This window comes from Bubalus kerabau, chromosome 3 (genome assembly GCF_029407905.1).
Source record: "Bubalus kerabau isolate K-KA32 ecotype Philippines breed swamp buffalo chromosome 3, PCC_UOA_SB_1v2, whole genome shotgun sequence".
In the NCBI taxonomy this organism is placed as follows: Eukaryota; Metazoa; Chordata; class Mammalia; order Artiodactyla; family Bovidae; genus Bubalus; species Bubalus kerabau.
Window position 1 is genome coordinate 116,849,947 of NC_073626.1, and position 16,364 is coordinate 116,866,310.

Consider the following 16,364-nt stretch of genomic DNA (forward strand, 5'->3'; position numbering starts at 1 on the left):
CCAACAGTGTTGGAGGCACTGATGGAACATGTACAGACAGGGCCCTCTTCGTCCACCTTCTTGACTGGATTCTCTGACACATTCTAGTCCTTTATAAACAGGAGAAACACATTTGAAGTGAAAACAGACTGTTCTCTTTAGAACCGGCTAAACAAGTCTTATTTTGAGTCACTAACCAAAGACACCGGCTAAAACAACACACCTTTGCTGCAAGGCCGGGGGGTGGTTCTGATGTTTAGGTTTTACACGACCTATGCCTTTTACATCTGAAGTGATCAAACCAAGACAGCCCTGGGCCTGGTTTGCATTTATCAGGCGGCACTTGCATTCTCCATGTGGACAGACAGAAGGGAAACGGCCGGCCGTGCCCATTTGAGGCAAGATCTGCCTTGCACTTACACTGTTGACTAAGTGTAGTTCGGAGCTCCATAACTGGCATTAATAAATAAGTTTTCAAATACTGTAATAAAGCTAATGACTCTGTATCCAGAACAGGCCCTCCTTCCCACCCTCTCTATTCCATCCCTTCCCCATTTCCAACGCCAACTATCCTCTGGTGTATGTGGCCATCTCCACTGGGGGAGCAGAGGGGCAAGGAAAACACTTGGAAAGGCACGTGATGACTGTATTCTGACTTCCCCTCTTGGGCAGAAGGCTTGCACATTACGGGCAAGTGGACAAAAAGGAAATATGACAAAGGAGTGCGGAGGAAGCTGTCACTTCTGGATCAGATAATACCTTTGTTCTGTAAGTTTCATTTACCAGGCTCACAGGTTATTCACAGTTGACAGAATGTCCCATCATCAACAACAACAAAAAATGAAACCACAGCAAGTCCAAGAATTCGGAAAACATCTACTAAGCCACAACAAAAAGCATGGGTCCCTGAAAAATGAAATAAACCCATTTAATCCAAGGTGTCTCCATCCTTGGCACAACTGACATTTGAGGCCAGATCATTCTTTGTCATAAGGGGCTGTCCTGTGCCTTATAGGAATTTGACAGCACCCTGTCCTCTAGCTACTAGACACCTTTAGATAGAACCTGCCACCCCCAACTGTGACAATCAAAAGTGCCTCCTGACAATGTCAAATGTTCCCTAAAGGATAAAAGCACTCAGGTTGATAACCACTGCCTTAGCGTACCAGCAGGACATCACCCACCCACTGGATGAGGCTCAGGGAAGGTGAGGCTGTAGGACTAGACTGAAGAGCAAGAAGAAGCAAACCAAGAGAACTCAGGAGTCAGTCACCAGCCCTGAAGATGCACAGGCTCAGAGCCCTGAGCTAAGACTAGAGGCCACAGACGGACAGGGCAGAGCAGGGGTAGCAGCTGATTCCTGATGCTGTCCCAAGCTGACTGACAGATGAGTCTCATTTTTGTCCACATCCTTCAGTCCCAGTGCTATCCTGGTAACTGCCAAGGAGCTCATGCCTGGGCTGGCTATGCCCCCATTTACTAATTAGTACATGGCATGCAGACTCCACTCCACAGAGATCCGAGTCTACAAATCAAGGCACAGGGAAGAAGCTTTGAGAAGACAATCTCTGATGCTACATCAGACAGTCTTAAATAGAAAAGGATTGTCATCTGGCTTCCAGCCCAGGAAACCATGAACACACATTATGACAGGTCGATAATGACTCTCTAGGAAGAAAAGAGGAATGGTCTGTGAGAAGATCACAGTGTGTAAATCTGTCGATCCCCCAACGTTGGATGAAACACTCGAATATTCTCTTCCACTCAGAGCCAAGGGACAATAAAGCCACAAAGGAATTTTAAAAGTATGAAATGTACTTTTCCCCCCTGAGGATCAGATTTCTGGCAGCTCTCTATATGTAGAAAACATCTACAAATGACAACAGGCCCTAGAGAACCCTGGAAAACCAGGGTCACAAAGATCATCAAAATTACTTCCAGAAAGTAGGACAATGCCTCAAGATAAAGCTCATTATTCAACAAGTGCTCCCAGAACCCGATCAGCCGATCAGCCCAGAACCCTACTCCTCCACCTGGGTGGAGCACAGGCTGAGTGCTGGACCACAATGTTCTAGCTGCACAGTCTGCAGAAACAGCACAGCTCTCTGAGCACTGGATCTGATAAAGATCAGCAAGTTAAAAGCTCTTTTTCTTAAAAAAAAAAAAAAAAAAAAAGACTAGCTGGTGAGTGAGAAGATGAGTGCACGCACACGCAAACATGCACACACCATTGGAGGTGCCAGTCGGAGGCTTATCAAACACAAACAGTTTAGTGAATTCCCCTTCACTTCTAAAATGGGGTTATAGCAAATCCCTATGAAACACAAAGTCCTGGACTCGGGCAGATCCTGGGTCATAAATGCCACAAAGCTAAATTTTCTTAAAGAAGAACTTAACCATCCAACACTAGATGCTAAGCTGACTTGTCCCTTAATATATAAACCAAGGTCAGCTCTCCCAATAACTACAAATATCTGGTCACAAGTTACAGGATTATACAAATGATGAATTATCTCAAGTTAAATGAGGAGAGTTCCCTGCCCTCCAAGTTAAGTGAAAGTGAAGTCGCTCAGTTGTGTCCGATTCTTTGCGACCCCATGGACTGTAGCCTATCAGGCTCCTCCGTCCATGGGATTTTCCAGGCAAGAGTACTGGAGTGGGTTGCCACTGCCTTTTCCAGGGGATCTTCCCGACCCAGGAATCGAACCCAGGTCTCCCGTGTTGCAGGCAGACACTTTACCGTCTGAGCCATCAGGGAAGCCCTCCAAGTTAAGAACTGCCTAAATCCAGGCCTTTCAACCCTGATGCATTTAAGAATCCTGGCATGTGTATTTAATCACTCAGAAATGTCTGACTCTTTGCAACTCCATGGACAGTAGCTTGCCAGGCTCCTCTATCCATGGAATTTCCCAGCAAGAATACTGGAGTGGGTTACCATTTCCTCCTCCAGGGGATCTTCCTGACCCAGGGATCAAACACACATCTCCTGTGTCTTCTGCATGGGCAGGCAGATTCTTTACCATTGAGCCACCTGGGAAGCCCAATAATCACCTGGGCTCTTTAAGAGAGAAAAAAAAAGATGCCCAGGTCTCATACCTAAAGATTCTGATTAACTTGGTCTGAGGTGTTCCCAAGCAAGGGTATTTTTATTTAATATACAGGCAGATGTGATAACCATTACATCTTTGGAAAGATATCCTTTCTAGCAAGTCTATGGATCCTATCTAGTGGGATCCAAAACACGGCCTACCCAGTATTAACAAAGATAAACCCTCTTCTCTGTACAAATGCAGGTGTGCTGTTTACTAGACAATATATATGCAAGGCCCTCTGGTTTTCTCCTTCAGGAATCACATGCTGATCTTCTCGGGTCAATGCCCAAGGCACCCTGCCCAAGGAGGCAGCCTTTCAGGAAGGGCTAGACGACTACAGAGCCCTGTTAGACCTCTGTGCTGTGGAAGGACATGTTGAAATAGAATGTTGGACTGTTAGGGCTTTTATTAATCTCTCCTTGGCATTTGGCTCCAAAGATGAGAGATTATCTGAGGCTAAAATAATGACCTCAATGTCTACCAATGTGTCTAGTAACCAGCACCTCTATAACCTCGTCTGACTTGTGGACCGGCAGCACTGAGATGAGCTGCTAGATTGTTGGAAATCTCAAGCCCAATCCCAGAGCAACTGAATTGGAACTGGCATTTAAAACGAGATGTATAGGCATTTGCACATTAAAGTTTGAGATGTGTAGCTTTTTATCTCATCCAGGATACTAAGAATGAGAGCCTTTAAGACACTAATTTCCAGTGGGGTATGGTGGAGAAAACAGCATAATTCTTCTTTTTTAATGTGCAAAGAAATGAATGATTTGGTATTACTTTTGAATGGGGTTTCTCTGGTGGCTCAGCTGTAAAGAATCCACCCGCCAATGCAGGAGATGCAGGTTCAATCCCTGGGTCGGGAAGATCCCCTGGAGAACGAAATGGAAACCCACTCCAGTATCCTTGCCTGGGAAATCCCATGGACAGAGGAGCCTGGAGGGTACAGTCCATAGGGTCACAAAAGAGTTAAACACAACTTAGTGACTAAACAACAACAAATTACTTTTGAATAAACTGGAGGCATTTCAGGAAAACCAGTTGTCTTATAGACTTAGTTACTGTAAGATGCATCCAGTCAATGAGAATGGCATCTGCAGGATTTTGATTCATTTTGCTAAAATCCAAGACATGGTTTGGATCCATGTCTTTCAACATTAACTCTGATACAGCAAGTAACTCTACACTGCAAATCATTCTATGCAGCAACCCAACATATACTCTGTGCTGCTCAAAGTTAGATATCATCAGGGGAAAGGGGGTTATAAAATTTTGTGTTATAATCGCTGAAGCGCTCAGTTTAGAAAACCTGCTTAACAATTCTGACTGTTGTCCCAGATGACTTCAAAGCGAAACACTTTTCAACTCAGGTAACCATCCTTATCAGAGGATGCTTAATTTTGCCTAAGATGATGTGAACCAATATTCAAGTTTCTAGAAAAGCCTCTAATTCTGGTATTTTCCAGGGCACATAACTGACTTTATGGCCACTCTAAGCCTTTCAATGTTTTGCTGAAAGGAACTATTTTTGAAGGATGACTAAAGTTCTCTCTGAAAGAAACTCTATTTGAAGGATGACTTCATCCATCCACTGTTCTAGATCGACTTAGCCCAACCTTTTGTAACAAATGAGCTCTTTAATCATCTTTCATTCTCTTACACACATACGCACAAGCACACGTACCTTAGCAACTTTCTAAATATTTCTTAATGCCTATTTCATTTTTGAAACAAGATATTAATTTATGAAATTCATTCATTTTGATACCATCTTTGTTCATGTGAAAAATGAATAATGACAAATTACCTTTTGCCTCTTTAGGCTGTTACACACAATCGGCTCATTATATGAGAAAAACGTATGATTAGTCAACAAAATCAATTTCACAATTACAGTCATATTAGTACACATTTGGGGTGGGGACCCAATGTCTATTCAAAACCAGAAAGCAATCTAATTATCAGTCCCAGAAACAAAACCAGACAGGAAACAGCCCAATTTCTTATATATGAATTTAACAACAAATCAAATGGTTTATAAAAGGAGGACCCTTTACTTCCTCTGGACACATTTTCACACAGAATGTGTGTTCCACTTCCCAGTAAGAACCACAGAGGGTTCTAAAACCACTCTATCAGTGCTCACAGGCCTTCTGGGGCAGGAAGGACAGCATCTCAGTGGAGAGGACGGGCTGGACAGCTGGGTTTCCTGCCTTGGGGTGGGGGTGCAGTCCCCCTTTCCCTGCCTCCAGGAGTTAAAGAGATGGGGCTTCTCTACCCAGCAGAGTCTGCCCATGGCTTCTTGGCCAACACCCAGGCAGCTGTGTAGATTTCCATCTAGGATGGGTCAGAAGTCTTATACCCAAGATCCATCTTCCAACCCAGCTTACCCTAATAAAGCTGGTACTGTAATCTTCATCTAGCTTCTACTATTCCCTCTACTTCAGAACCCAGAAGGAAGGAAGGGTATAATTAATTGGCATCTCCAACTCCCCATAAGTTTATTTTTTAAGTTTTCCTTGTTTTGTTTCTAAATATCAGGGTAAGACAGGTGGTTTCCAGCAGCTACTTGGAAGCATTTCTCTACAAATAACACATTGCAGGTGTATGAATCTTTAATTCTAATAAATTAAAAGACAAAATGACTATCACAGTCAAAATATTTTCTCTTTCTAAATATCGATTAAAAAAAAAAAATACTGTAAGATATGCCAAAAGAATCCTGATCAGATGAATCCAACTTTTGGCTAGAAGGAAGATAATCTGGAGGAAAACTGGCAGAATTGTCAGTAAAATGATCAAATTTTTACTTTTGACCTCAGTGTTCCCTATGCATTCTGTCTGTAACCAACAGCCTATTAGGGATATAAATAAATATTTTTATAACGTATCACTTCCAGAAACTTCCTGGGTGTCTGGTTCAGAACTACTGACCACAATATAAGCTCTTCATAAATGCTGGTAGACGTTCAAACCATTCCATCTTAAACAGGAATTGGAGATTATGTTTGTAAATATATATTATATTTAATGACTTTCAAAAATAGAAACGTTAAAAAGGACATCACCACCATTCAGGATGAAAGCCTAGGGCAACCCCAAGAGCCCCCAGGGCATAAGAACCATCCATCACATGGCAGCTGCTGCTCTAGACATTTCCAATCCCTGGATTTGCGCTGACCCTAGACAATATTTCTTGGAAGAAATCTTCAAAGGAATGTATATTTAACCTAAATAGAAAGCAGTAAAAAGGAAATGGCCAGATAAAACGTATCTCTGTGTTTACCATAAACATGGCAAAGGTTTTCCTCATTCTTCTTTTCTGTTTTCTGAAGGACCCAGAGAAGAAAGTTCTTTCATCTTAGTATGATGTTGTTGCTGTGCTCAGTCCTGTCTGCTTCTTAGCGGCCCCATGGACTGTCGCACTCCAGGCTTCTCTGCCCATCAAATTTTCCAGGCCAGAATACTGGAAAGGCTTGCCATTTCCTACTCCAGGGGATCTTCCCAACCCAGGAATCGAGCCCGTGTCTCCTGTGTCTTCTTTGTGGTGAGTTCTTTACCATTAGTGCTACCTGGGAAGTTCTCTCAGTATCATCTGGGCATCTGAACAATCAGTTGGATTTTACTCAATGACACGTTAAAATGTAACTGATATTGCTTCACCTTTCAAGTGCCTAGGAAAAGCTCAAAGCCAAAATCATAGCCCACTTCTAGGAAACAAATTGGTGTCGATTTTGTGTTTAAACCTCATCCCTGACTCTTCATTTCCTCTAATTTTCTCCCTGCTCCATTTTTTTCCTCTTCATTTTAAATGTATTACACATTTTAATCTTTTTTGAAACATATAAGCAATTAAACAAAAAGGAACAGACAGCTGTAGCACACAGAATAGTGGTTCTCCAAATATGTCCACATTCTATCCTCAGAACCTACTATGTTACATGAAAAGGCGGATTACAGTATTGGAATTAAGGTTGTCAACTGTTGTCATCTGTAGGATCATCAAAAAATCAAGAGAGTTCCAGATCCACAAAAACATCTACTTCTGCTTCATTGACTATGCCAAAGCCTTTAACTGTGTGGATCACAATAAACTGTGGAAAATTCTGCAAGAGATGGGAATACCAGACCACCTGACCTGCTTCCTAAGAAATCTGCATGCAGGTCAAGAAGCAATAGTTAGAATCAGACATGGAACAACAGACTGGTTCCAAATTGGGAAAGAAGTACATCAAGGCTCTTTATTGACACCCTGCTTATTTAACTTACATGCAGAGTACATCATGTGAAATGCTGGGCTGGAGGAAGCACAAGCTGGAATCAAGACTGCCGGGAGAAATATCAATAACCTCAGATATGCAGATGACACCACCCTTATGGCAGAAAAGTGAAGAGGAACTAAACAGCCTCTTAATGAAAGTGAAAGAGGAGAGTGAAAAAGTTGGCTTAAAGCTCAACATTCAGAAAACTAAGATCATGACATCTGGTCTCATCACTTCATGGCAAACAGATGGGGAAACAATGGCAACAGTAACAGACTTTATTTTCTTGGGCTCCAAAATCAATGCAGGTGGTGACTGCAGCCATGAAATTAAAAGACGTTTGCTCCTTGGAAGAAAAGCTATGACAAACCTAGATAGCATATTAAAAAGCAGAGACATTACTTTGCCAGCAAAGGTCCATATTGTCAAAGCTATGGTTTTTCCAGTAGTCATGTATGGATGTGAGAGTTGGACTGTGAAGAAGGCTGAATACCAAAGAACTGATGCTTTAGAACTGTGGTGTTGGAGAAGACTCTTGAGAGTCCCTTGGACTGCAGGGAGATCAACCCAGTCAATCCTAAAGGAAATCAGTCCTGAATATTCATTGGAAGGACTGATGCTGAAGCTGAAGCTCCAATACTTAGGCCACCTGATGCAAAGAACTGACTCATTAGAAAAGACCCTGATGCTGGGAAAGATTGAAGGCAGGAAGAGAAGGGGACGACAGAGGATGAGATGGTTGGATGGTATCACCGACTCGATGGACATGAGTTTGAACAAGCTCCAGGAGTTGGTGTTGGATAGGGAAGCCTGGCATGCTGCAGTCCATGGGGGCACAAAGAGTTGGACACGACTGAGTGACTGAACTGACTGAAGGTTGCTAATCAGATAACCTTAAAATAGGAAGATGATTCTGGATTATCCTGGTGGGCTTGCTGTAATCACAGGATCCTTAAAAGTAGAAAAGGGAGACAGAGGATAGGTCAGAAGGATGTAACAGTCTCAAGAACTCAGACTGATTACCAAGTTGTTTGCATAAAATCAAGCACACTGATGTAACACATTTGGTCATTTAGTTTCTCCTGGTAACCTTTGGTTCTACGCTAGTAGTGAGAGATAAAAATAAGGAGGCCATGAATGGAGATGACAGCACAGAAAGTAATTGCAGAAAAGGGCCATAACTTAGGGCCTTTTGGTATAAGGGCCAGCAGCCTCTCAGGAGGGCCTAGGAGCATCATCCTGTGATTCTGACCAAAACTGATTTTCATGATAATGACACTGCCTCACTCTTTAACAAGCTGTGATACAGAATTCTGGGATACTTCTGGAAAAATTCATACAGCTGAGCCCCTCACTTACAGATAAATGAGGTATGGATGGGGAGTGGAGTGTACAGAGAGGGAAGACCATACGGTGAGATGGGAAAAGCACCGATGGGGTCAAATGTCATGTACGCTGACCATGGTGCTTCCCCACTTGATCCTGGCTTCCACGCCGGTATCCACTCTCTGAAGGTGGGACTGTCCTCCTCCTCACTGCAGTGAGAGCTGTCAGTTATCACCTATAGTACATCCTCTCAGCTGATCAGGTAGGGACGATGACTATCCCCACTTAGAGCAGGGGAAACTGAGGTATGAAAGACCATAAGCAATTTGTTCGAGGCCACACAGCTACAAGTGGCAGAGCTATTATAGACTCCAGCCATCTTGCTTCTTAACTATGGCTCTTGGATGCCCCAGCACCTATCAGAGAGCCTGACACCTTGAAGGTATCCCACTGATGAATTAATGGAGTGAGTCTGCGAAAAACCAAAGGGATTAAATCACTTGCTTGGGCACATAAAACAATAAGCTGTGCTTAGTCGTTCAGTCGTGTCCCACTCTTTGAGACCCCATGGACTGTAGCCTGCCAGGCTCCTCTGTCCATGGGGATTTTCCAGGCAAGAATATTAGAGTGGGTTGCCATGCCCTCCTCCAGGGGATCTTCCCAACCCAGGGCTCCCACATTGCAGGAGGATTCTTTACCATCTGAGCCACGAGGGAAGCCAAAACAATAAGTACTTAATACATAACAGTTGTTTTCCACTGAGTGTTAAGCTTTTCCCCTGATTTGAAGGAAACCCTAAGTCAGCTCTTCAAATGAGGAGCTGGGGAAATATATAATAATCATCGAGAAATTTTTCAGAAGATATAGCCCTGAGCAAAGACCTCCCTCATCCTCTTCCCCCAATTTAGTCATCCTGAGTTGGGCTTCTATCTAGGGATTAAAAAAGAAAACCACTTTCCAGGTGATCCTGCAAACACCCACTCCTATCCCCACCCGCAGCCAGCAAAGCATCTCTATTATGAGATGTCTTGGCTCCCGTGACAGGGAAGAGAACCCAGAATGGGCTGAGTGTGGAACCTCATACGTGTGTGCTCAGCTGTGCCTGACTCTGCAACCCTGTGGACTGTAGCCGACCAGTCCCTTCTGTCCATGGCATTTCTCAGGCAAGAATACTGACGTAGATTGCCATTTCCTTCTCCAGGGGATCTTACTGACTCAGGAATTGAACCTGCATCTCCAGCATTGGCAGGTGGACTCTTTACTACTGAGCCACCTCATGGTGGAGACTTAATTTCAAAGGTATGTGGAGGCGCAACCAAAATTGATGCCATCAGCAAAATAATTACAATATGAGAGCTTTGGCAGCCAGATATAGAAAGGGGATGAAAACAGACACCTACCTTACACTGCAGAGGCTATCCTGGGGAAAATGGAAGATAACTCTCATGTTACCCATTTAGAACGAGATCACAATCTTACTCTCTTTCTTGTGTGATTTCATCAAAGTGATATTAAGGCGGCATCTTTTTAGTATTTTCCATAGAATAAAACCAGAGAAACTGACTAGACCACAGAGACCCCCATCAGTCAAATACGCATGAAGGAGCTCACTGTGTGCCCTTCACGGTTCTGTATGTTGTAGAGAAGACACCAAAGGTTCAAGAAATGGTCCCTGCCCTTAGAGACCAGTGTCACCACGCCCCCAACACACACACAGAGCTGTGCAGAACATGCTAACTCTGGGCTCTGTCCAAGGCATGACACCAGGGTGTCCCAAAGACACAGGGGATGAAGAGAAGCCCCTCAAGAGTTTCAGAGACCCCCCCCTGACATAAATCGGGTCTCTTTCTCTCATTTTCCCTCATTTGTTAAGCTCCAACTAATGCCAGTCTCCAGACGAGTCACTTGGGGATAAAGGGTGAATAAAAGTTCTGGAAGCTACTGACTGCAAGCTGCAAGCTTGAGGAAGGGTACACAGCAAGAGAGATACCCACTTTCTCTGCAATCTCAAGGGTTCAGGGAGAACAGCTCTAAACCAGAGGGAGGGGGCCATGAGGCACAGACTTCTAAGACTAGGGACAGAGTTTTATATGAGTTATTTAACATCTCAACACCTTGGTTTTGTCTGCCCTTGAAAGGAAGCAGCAGATAGGTGATACCTAAGTCCCCTATATTTTAAGATTCAAATAAGAACATATGTTTATTGACCAAATACTCAAATGTTTTGATCATTCAGGATGACCACTCTCATAACCTAGAATGCAATCCTGGCAGGAAGGGGATGGGCAAGTAGGCATCAGATGGCAGAAACTGATTTACAGTGAGGGGACTATACACAAATGAGGCCACTGTGCAAAACAGAAACCACCAAAGTTCATTTTAACTGTGTCACCTCCATTTTATCCCTTGCCTGGAATACACTAAATTCATGTCACTTGCCTCTCAGGACCACTAGATTTATAAGCCCATCAAAAAATACTTGGATAATCATTCTGTGCAAAACAGTATGGTCATTATTATAAATGATTTAAATGCCTGCAGCAGTGCGGCAAGATCTGGGGGGAGTTTATTAATGCCTTAGCAAAATGTGCCATGAATACACCCTTGGGATATTTACTTTGAGAAAAAGTTCCCTGAGTTTTTCCCAGTGAGCTCAGTTTGTGGCTCAGACAGTAAAGAATCTGTCTGCATGCAGGAGGACCCAGGTTCCATTCCTGGCTCAGGAAGATCCCCGGGAGAAGGGAATGGCTACCCACTCCAGTATTCTTGCTTGGAGAATTCCATGTACAAAGGAGCCTGGCGGGCTACAGTCCATGAGATCGCAAAGAGTGGGACATGACTGACAACTAACACTTCCAGCTCCCACTGTGTTCATATTGTGACGGCCCCAACCAACAGAACAAGGTAAACTGTTTCCCCATTTCCTCTGCCTCATGGTGCTTCTCCTCACTGAAACCTACCCCAGGACCATGCTAAGGCACTGGTTCCAACCCTTACAGTGCATCAGAACCACCTGGGGAGACTTTAAATACAAATGTCAGCCCAACCCCTCCCCAAGATGATTCAATTGGCCCAAGTAAAGCCAGTGTAATTTTAAGCATGTACCCAAATTCTAAGCACTATTGGGCCAAAGTGTGCACCTTGCTGCTGCTGCTGCTAAGTCACTTCAGTCGTGTCCGACTCTGTGTGACCCCATGGACAGAGGCCCACCAGGCTCCCCCATCCCTGGGATTCTCCAGGCAAGAACACTGGAGTGGGTTGCCATTTCCTTCTCCAATGTATGAAAGTGAAAAAGTGAAAGTGAAGTCGCTCAGTCGTGTCCGACTCTTAGCAACCCCATGGACTGCAGCCTACCAGGCTCCTCTGCCCATGGGATTTTCCAGGCAAGAGTACTGGACCAGACAGATAATTCAACAGAGTAGAGAGAAAAAAGGGTGGGGGGCGGGGGGGAATGTGTTTGAGGGGAGAAAGTGGTGGATGAGGGAAAACAGCAGTCATGATGAACCAGAGACCCATCTAGAGGTGGCAACCACTATGCAGATCCCGACATGGGACCACTTGAGGGAAGAAAGACAGTCTGGGTTGGCTACATCTTTCAGTCTTTCCAGACAACCAGAAAACCAAAGTCTTAGGACAGATCTCTGTATGTATCAAAGTCTGCACTAACTTAAGTTCAGATGGGCCCAAGTTCAAAGGAATTTAGTCTTGTTTACCTGCTCAGGCCACCTCATCACAGGTATGTTACTTTATCCTAATCGTCTAACCATTCTTAACCTTCTAAACAGTAGCCACTGTTGTTCTCAACCAAATACTAATTTCTGATCATCAGTCTCTCTGGCTTCAGAGCTCTAGCTTCTAGGTCACATGCTCTACCCAACACAAGCTTGTGAATTAGTGACACATAACTGCCACCCCTAAGAACTGGAAGGGCATTTAAAAGCCATCTAGAAAGAGAGATGCAGACCCCAGGACCCAAAAAGTGCAGGTGACCTGCCGAGGACCACAAAGACTGTTGAAGGTGTGGTGACCAACTCTGCCCTCATATAAATTGTTAGTTGCTCAGTCATGTCCGACTTTTTGTGACCCCAGGGACTGTAGCCCGCCAGGCTCTTCTGTCCATGAGGTTCATCACTGAACCCACATCTCCTGCATGGCAGGCGGATGCTTTACCATTTGAGCCATCAGGGAAGCCCATCCTGCTATAAGGACCCAGGCAAACCAGGATGGTTGATTGCCCTGAATGAAGGAAAAAGCCACATGGCTGTCCCTTGGGAAGGCACCTCTGTCATCTGGAATTCTTGATACATACATACATTGTAGCTTCATGTAGCCCTGTTAAGATTCAAACTCCTTGAAGGAAGGGATTCAAGTCCTGCAAATTAAGTACTTGACATTTGTTGGGGCAAGTCTTTGCATCTCCATGGTCAATAAAGATGCCTGCCAGTGTTGTCCCAGGAGAATCCAGGCATCACTGCTCTGGGAATTTCTCTTCAGAACCCAAGGTCTTGACCATTTACAGAAGCTTCCATCTCAGCCCCTGATGACTGCTTCACCACTTCACTGACAGCGTGAGAAACACGAAGAAACGAACCAGATGAGTAACTTGCAGCTGGCTGCCTCCTTTTCTCCTCGGACCACTAAGTCTCCTTCCTGCCTAATGAGGTTATTACCCATCATCAAGGGACATGGCATCTAGCGCATTTCGAATTCTCCACTCGAAAGGCAGCCCCTCAGCCGTGAAAGAAGTCAGACTCTGCGGTCCTCTCTCAGACGCCTGCCCAGGAACCACTCATGAGGGTCGGAGCTGAACTCAGCGTGTCTGGCACGGATGCAAAGGCAATCAGGTGTGGCTGCAAGATCCAGATTCAAATTTCAGAACTGGCCCTGAGCCCTGTTCCTTTGGGGCTTCCCAGGTGGCAACAGTGGTAAAGAACCCGTCTGCTAATGCAGGAGACGTAAAAAACACGGGTTTGATCCCTGGGTTGGGAAGATCCCCTGAAGGAGGGCATGGCAACCCACTTTAGTATTCTTGCCTGGAGAATCCCATGGACAGAGGAGCCTGGTGGGCTACAGTCCATGGGGTCGCAAAGAGTCAGACAAGACTGAAGCAACTAAGCATGTGCACTTACACCTCTCCCTATGGGAAGTTATAGAAATGGAGATACAGCATCCTTGTCTATAAAATGTCTAATCTGCAGGATTTTAATTCGCAACAGTGCTGGTCCTTAATGAGAGGTGAGTGTTACTGAATAAGTCTCAGGACTCCTATAAGGTTCCCCAGCAGCCTCTGTGACTGAGGTGAGAAATCTCTCCACTACTGCCTTATTTTAGAACATACCACCAGCCTCCGCTAACCAGGTTTTATTCTGAATCAGACAGTGGTTTCCTTATTGCCCCTCAGTTCCTTTTTTCAAAACATGCAAGCTAATCTGTCTGAGATGCAGAATGCGGAGGCAAGTGTCAGCAAAATGTCACCATGACTGACACAAAGGATTTTTCTAGTTCGCCCATCAGTTTTGATGGAGAAGGGAGCAGAGCTCAGTCACCAAGCCCGATGCCTGGTGTTGGAAAAGATGACGGCTTCAAAGAATGTCCTAGGTCAGTACCTAAAAGCCTGAAACCCATCCCCCTGAATTCATTATAAGCCATAGTAATTCAGTAGGACTCCATCACTCAGAGCAAAACTCCACTTTCAGATTCACAGCCTAGAGTCATTCCCTCCAAGCAGCTGTAGTTTAGAATTATGACCAAAACAAGACCAAACAACAACAAAACAATCCCTATGCCCTTACGTTTTACCATCTAAACAAGATAAAACAAAGCAAGATTTACACGTGCCTGGGAAACAACGCACATGGACATCATTCAAAGCGAACTGTATCTCAGATTCAAGAAGAATAACTGTCTGCACTGTTCTTCTAGCATAAAACCTGTTGTGGCAGTTCTTTTTACATAAGAAAGTTCTGACCTCAGGTCACCAGATAGAATTGCAGTGCTCAGATTTATTCTTTGGGGGAATAATCCACTTTGCAAGGATAAACAAGTGACAGCTATCAAAATCTTATAGACATTCACATACAGCAAAGACCACTGCCATGACCATCAGTGTACACAGATGTAAGACGGTCCGCACTGATCTTGAATCAAAATGTGTCACTGGACTTTCCTGGTGGTCCAGTGGTTAAGAATCTACCTTGCAATGCAGGGTACATGTGTTCGATCCCTGGTCAGTGACCTAAGATTTCACATGTCACAGAGCACCTAAGCCAGTGCACCACAACTAAGACCAGATGTAGCCAAATTTAAATAAATGCTAAAAAAACAAAAAGTGTCCCAATAAAGTTGGGAAATAACCCATGAGTCCACATAACAAGAAGTTTGACATTCTAACTTAGCAAGAGAAATGGGCAATAAAATCATTACTTGTGTCTAACAAACTAATACTCAAAATTCTCCAAGCTAGGCTTTAACAGTACATGAACTGAGAACTTCCAGATGTTCAAGCTGGATTTAGAAAAGGCAGAGAAATCAGAGATCAAATTGCCAACATCCACTGGATCATAGAAAAAGCAAGAGAATTCCAGAAAAACATCTATTTCTGCTTCCCTGACTATACCAAAGTCTTTGATTGTGTGTATCACAACAAACTAGAAAATTCTTAAAGAGATGGGAATATCAGACCACCTTAACTGCCTCCTGAAAAATCTGTATGCAGGTCAACCAGCAACAGTTAGAATCAGTCAGGGAATAATAGATTGGTTTCAAATCAGGAAAGGAGTACATCAAGGCTGTGTAATGATACCCTGCTTATTTAACTTACATGCACAGTATATCATGCAAAATTCTGGGCTGGATGAAGTACAAACTGAAATCAAGATTGCTGGGAGAAATGTCAATAACCTCAGATATGCATATGACACCACCCTTATGGCAGAAAGCAAAGAAGAACTAAAGAGCCTCTTGATGAACGTGAAAGAGGAGAGTGAAAAAGCTGGCTTAAAACTCAACATTCAAAAAACCAAGATCATGGCATCTGGTCCCATTACTTTATGGCAAATAGATAGGGAAACAATGGGAAAAGTGACAGACTTCATTTTCTTGGGCTCCAAAATCACTGCAGATGGTGACTGCAGCCGTGAAATTAAAAGACACTTACTCCTTGGAAGAAATGCTATGACAAACCTAGACAGCATATTAAAAAGCAGAGACACTACTTTGCCGACAAAGGTCTGTCTAGTCAAAGCTATGGTTTTTCCAGTAGTCATGTGTGAATGTGAGAGCTGGACCATAAAGAAGAGTGCTGAAGAACTGATGCTTTTGAACTGTGGTGTTGGAGAAGACTCTTGAGAGTCCCTTGGACAGCAAGGAGATCCAACCAGTCAATCCTAAAGGAAATCAGTCCTGAATATTCATTGGAAGGAGTGATGCTGAAGCTGAAGCCCCAATACTTTGGCCACCTGATAAGAAGAGCTGACTCGTTGGAAAAGACCCTGATGCTGGGAAAGATTGAAGGCAGGAGGAGAAGGGGACAACAGAGAATGAGATGGTTGGATGGTATCACTTACGTGATGGACATGAGTTTGAGCACACTCCAGGAGTTGGTGTTGGACAGGGAAGCCTGGCGTGCTGCAGTCCAAGGGGTCGCAAAGAGTCTCACACCACTGAGCAACTGAACAGCAGTCAATGTCCTGGCATATAAAAT

At 44.1% G+C, this 16,364-nt stretch overlaps 1 protein-coding gene across 50 annotated transcripts in view; it reads right to left on the reverse strand.

Annotated features, from left to right (window-relative positions):
- Positions 1-16,364, reverse strand: part of MGAT5 (alpha-1,6-mannosylglycoprotein 6-beta-N-acetylglucosaminyltransferase) — a 398,003-nt gene that overhangs the window by 255,550 nt on the left and 126,089 nt on the right. For 19 of the 50 annotated variants that reach the window (XM_055572804.1, XM_055572807.1, XM_055572813.1 and 16 more), the window contains one exon: positions 16,228-16,350. The exons of the other annotated variants lie outside the window; for them this stretch is intronic. The gene's annotated coding sequence lies outside the window, so the exon portion shown is untranslated. The remainder of the gene's footprint in view (positions 1-16,227; positions 16,351-16,364) is intronic. 50 annotated transcript variants of the gene reach the window in all.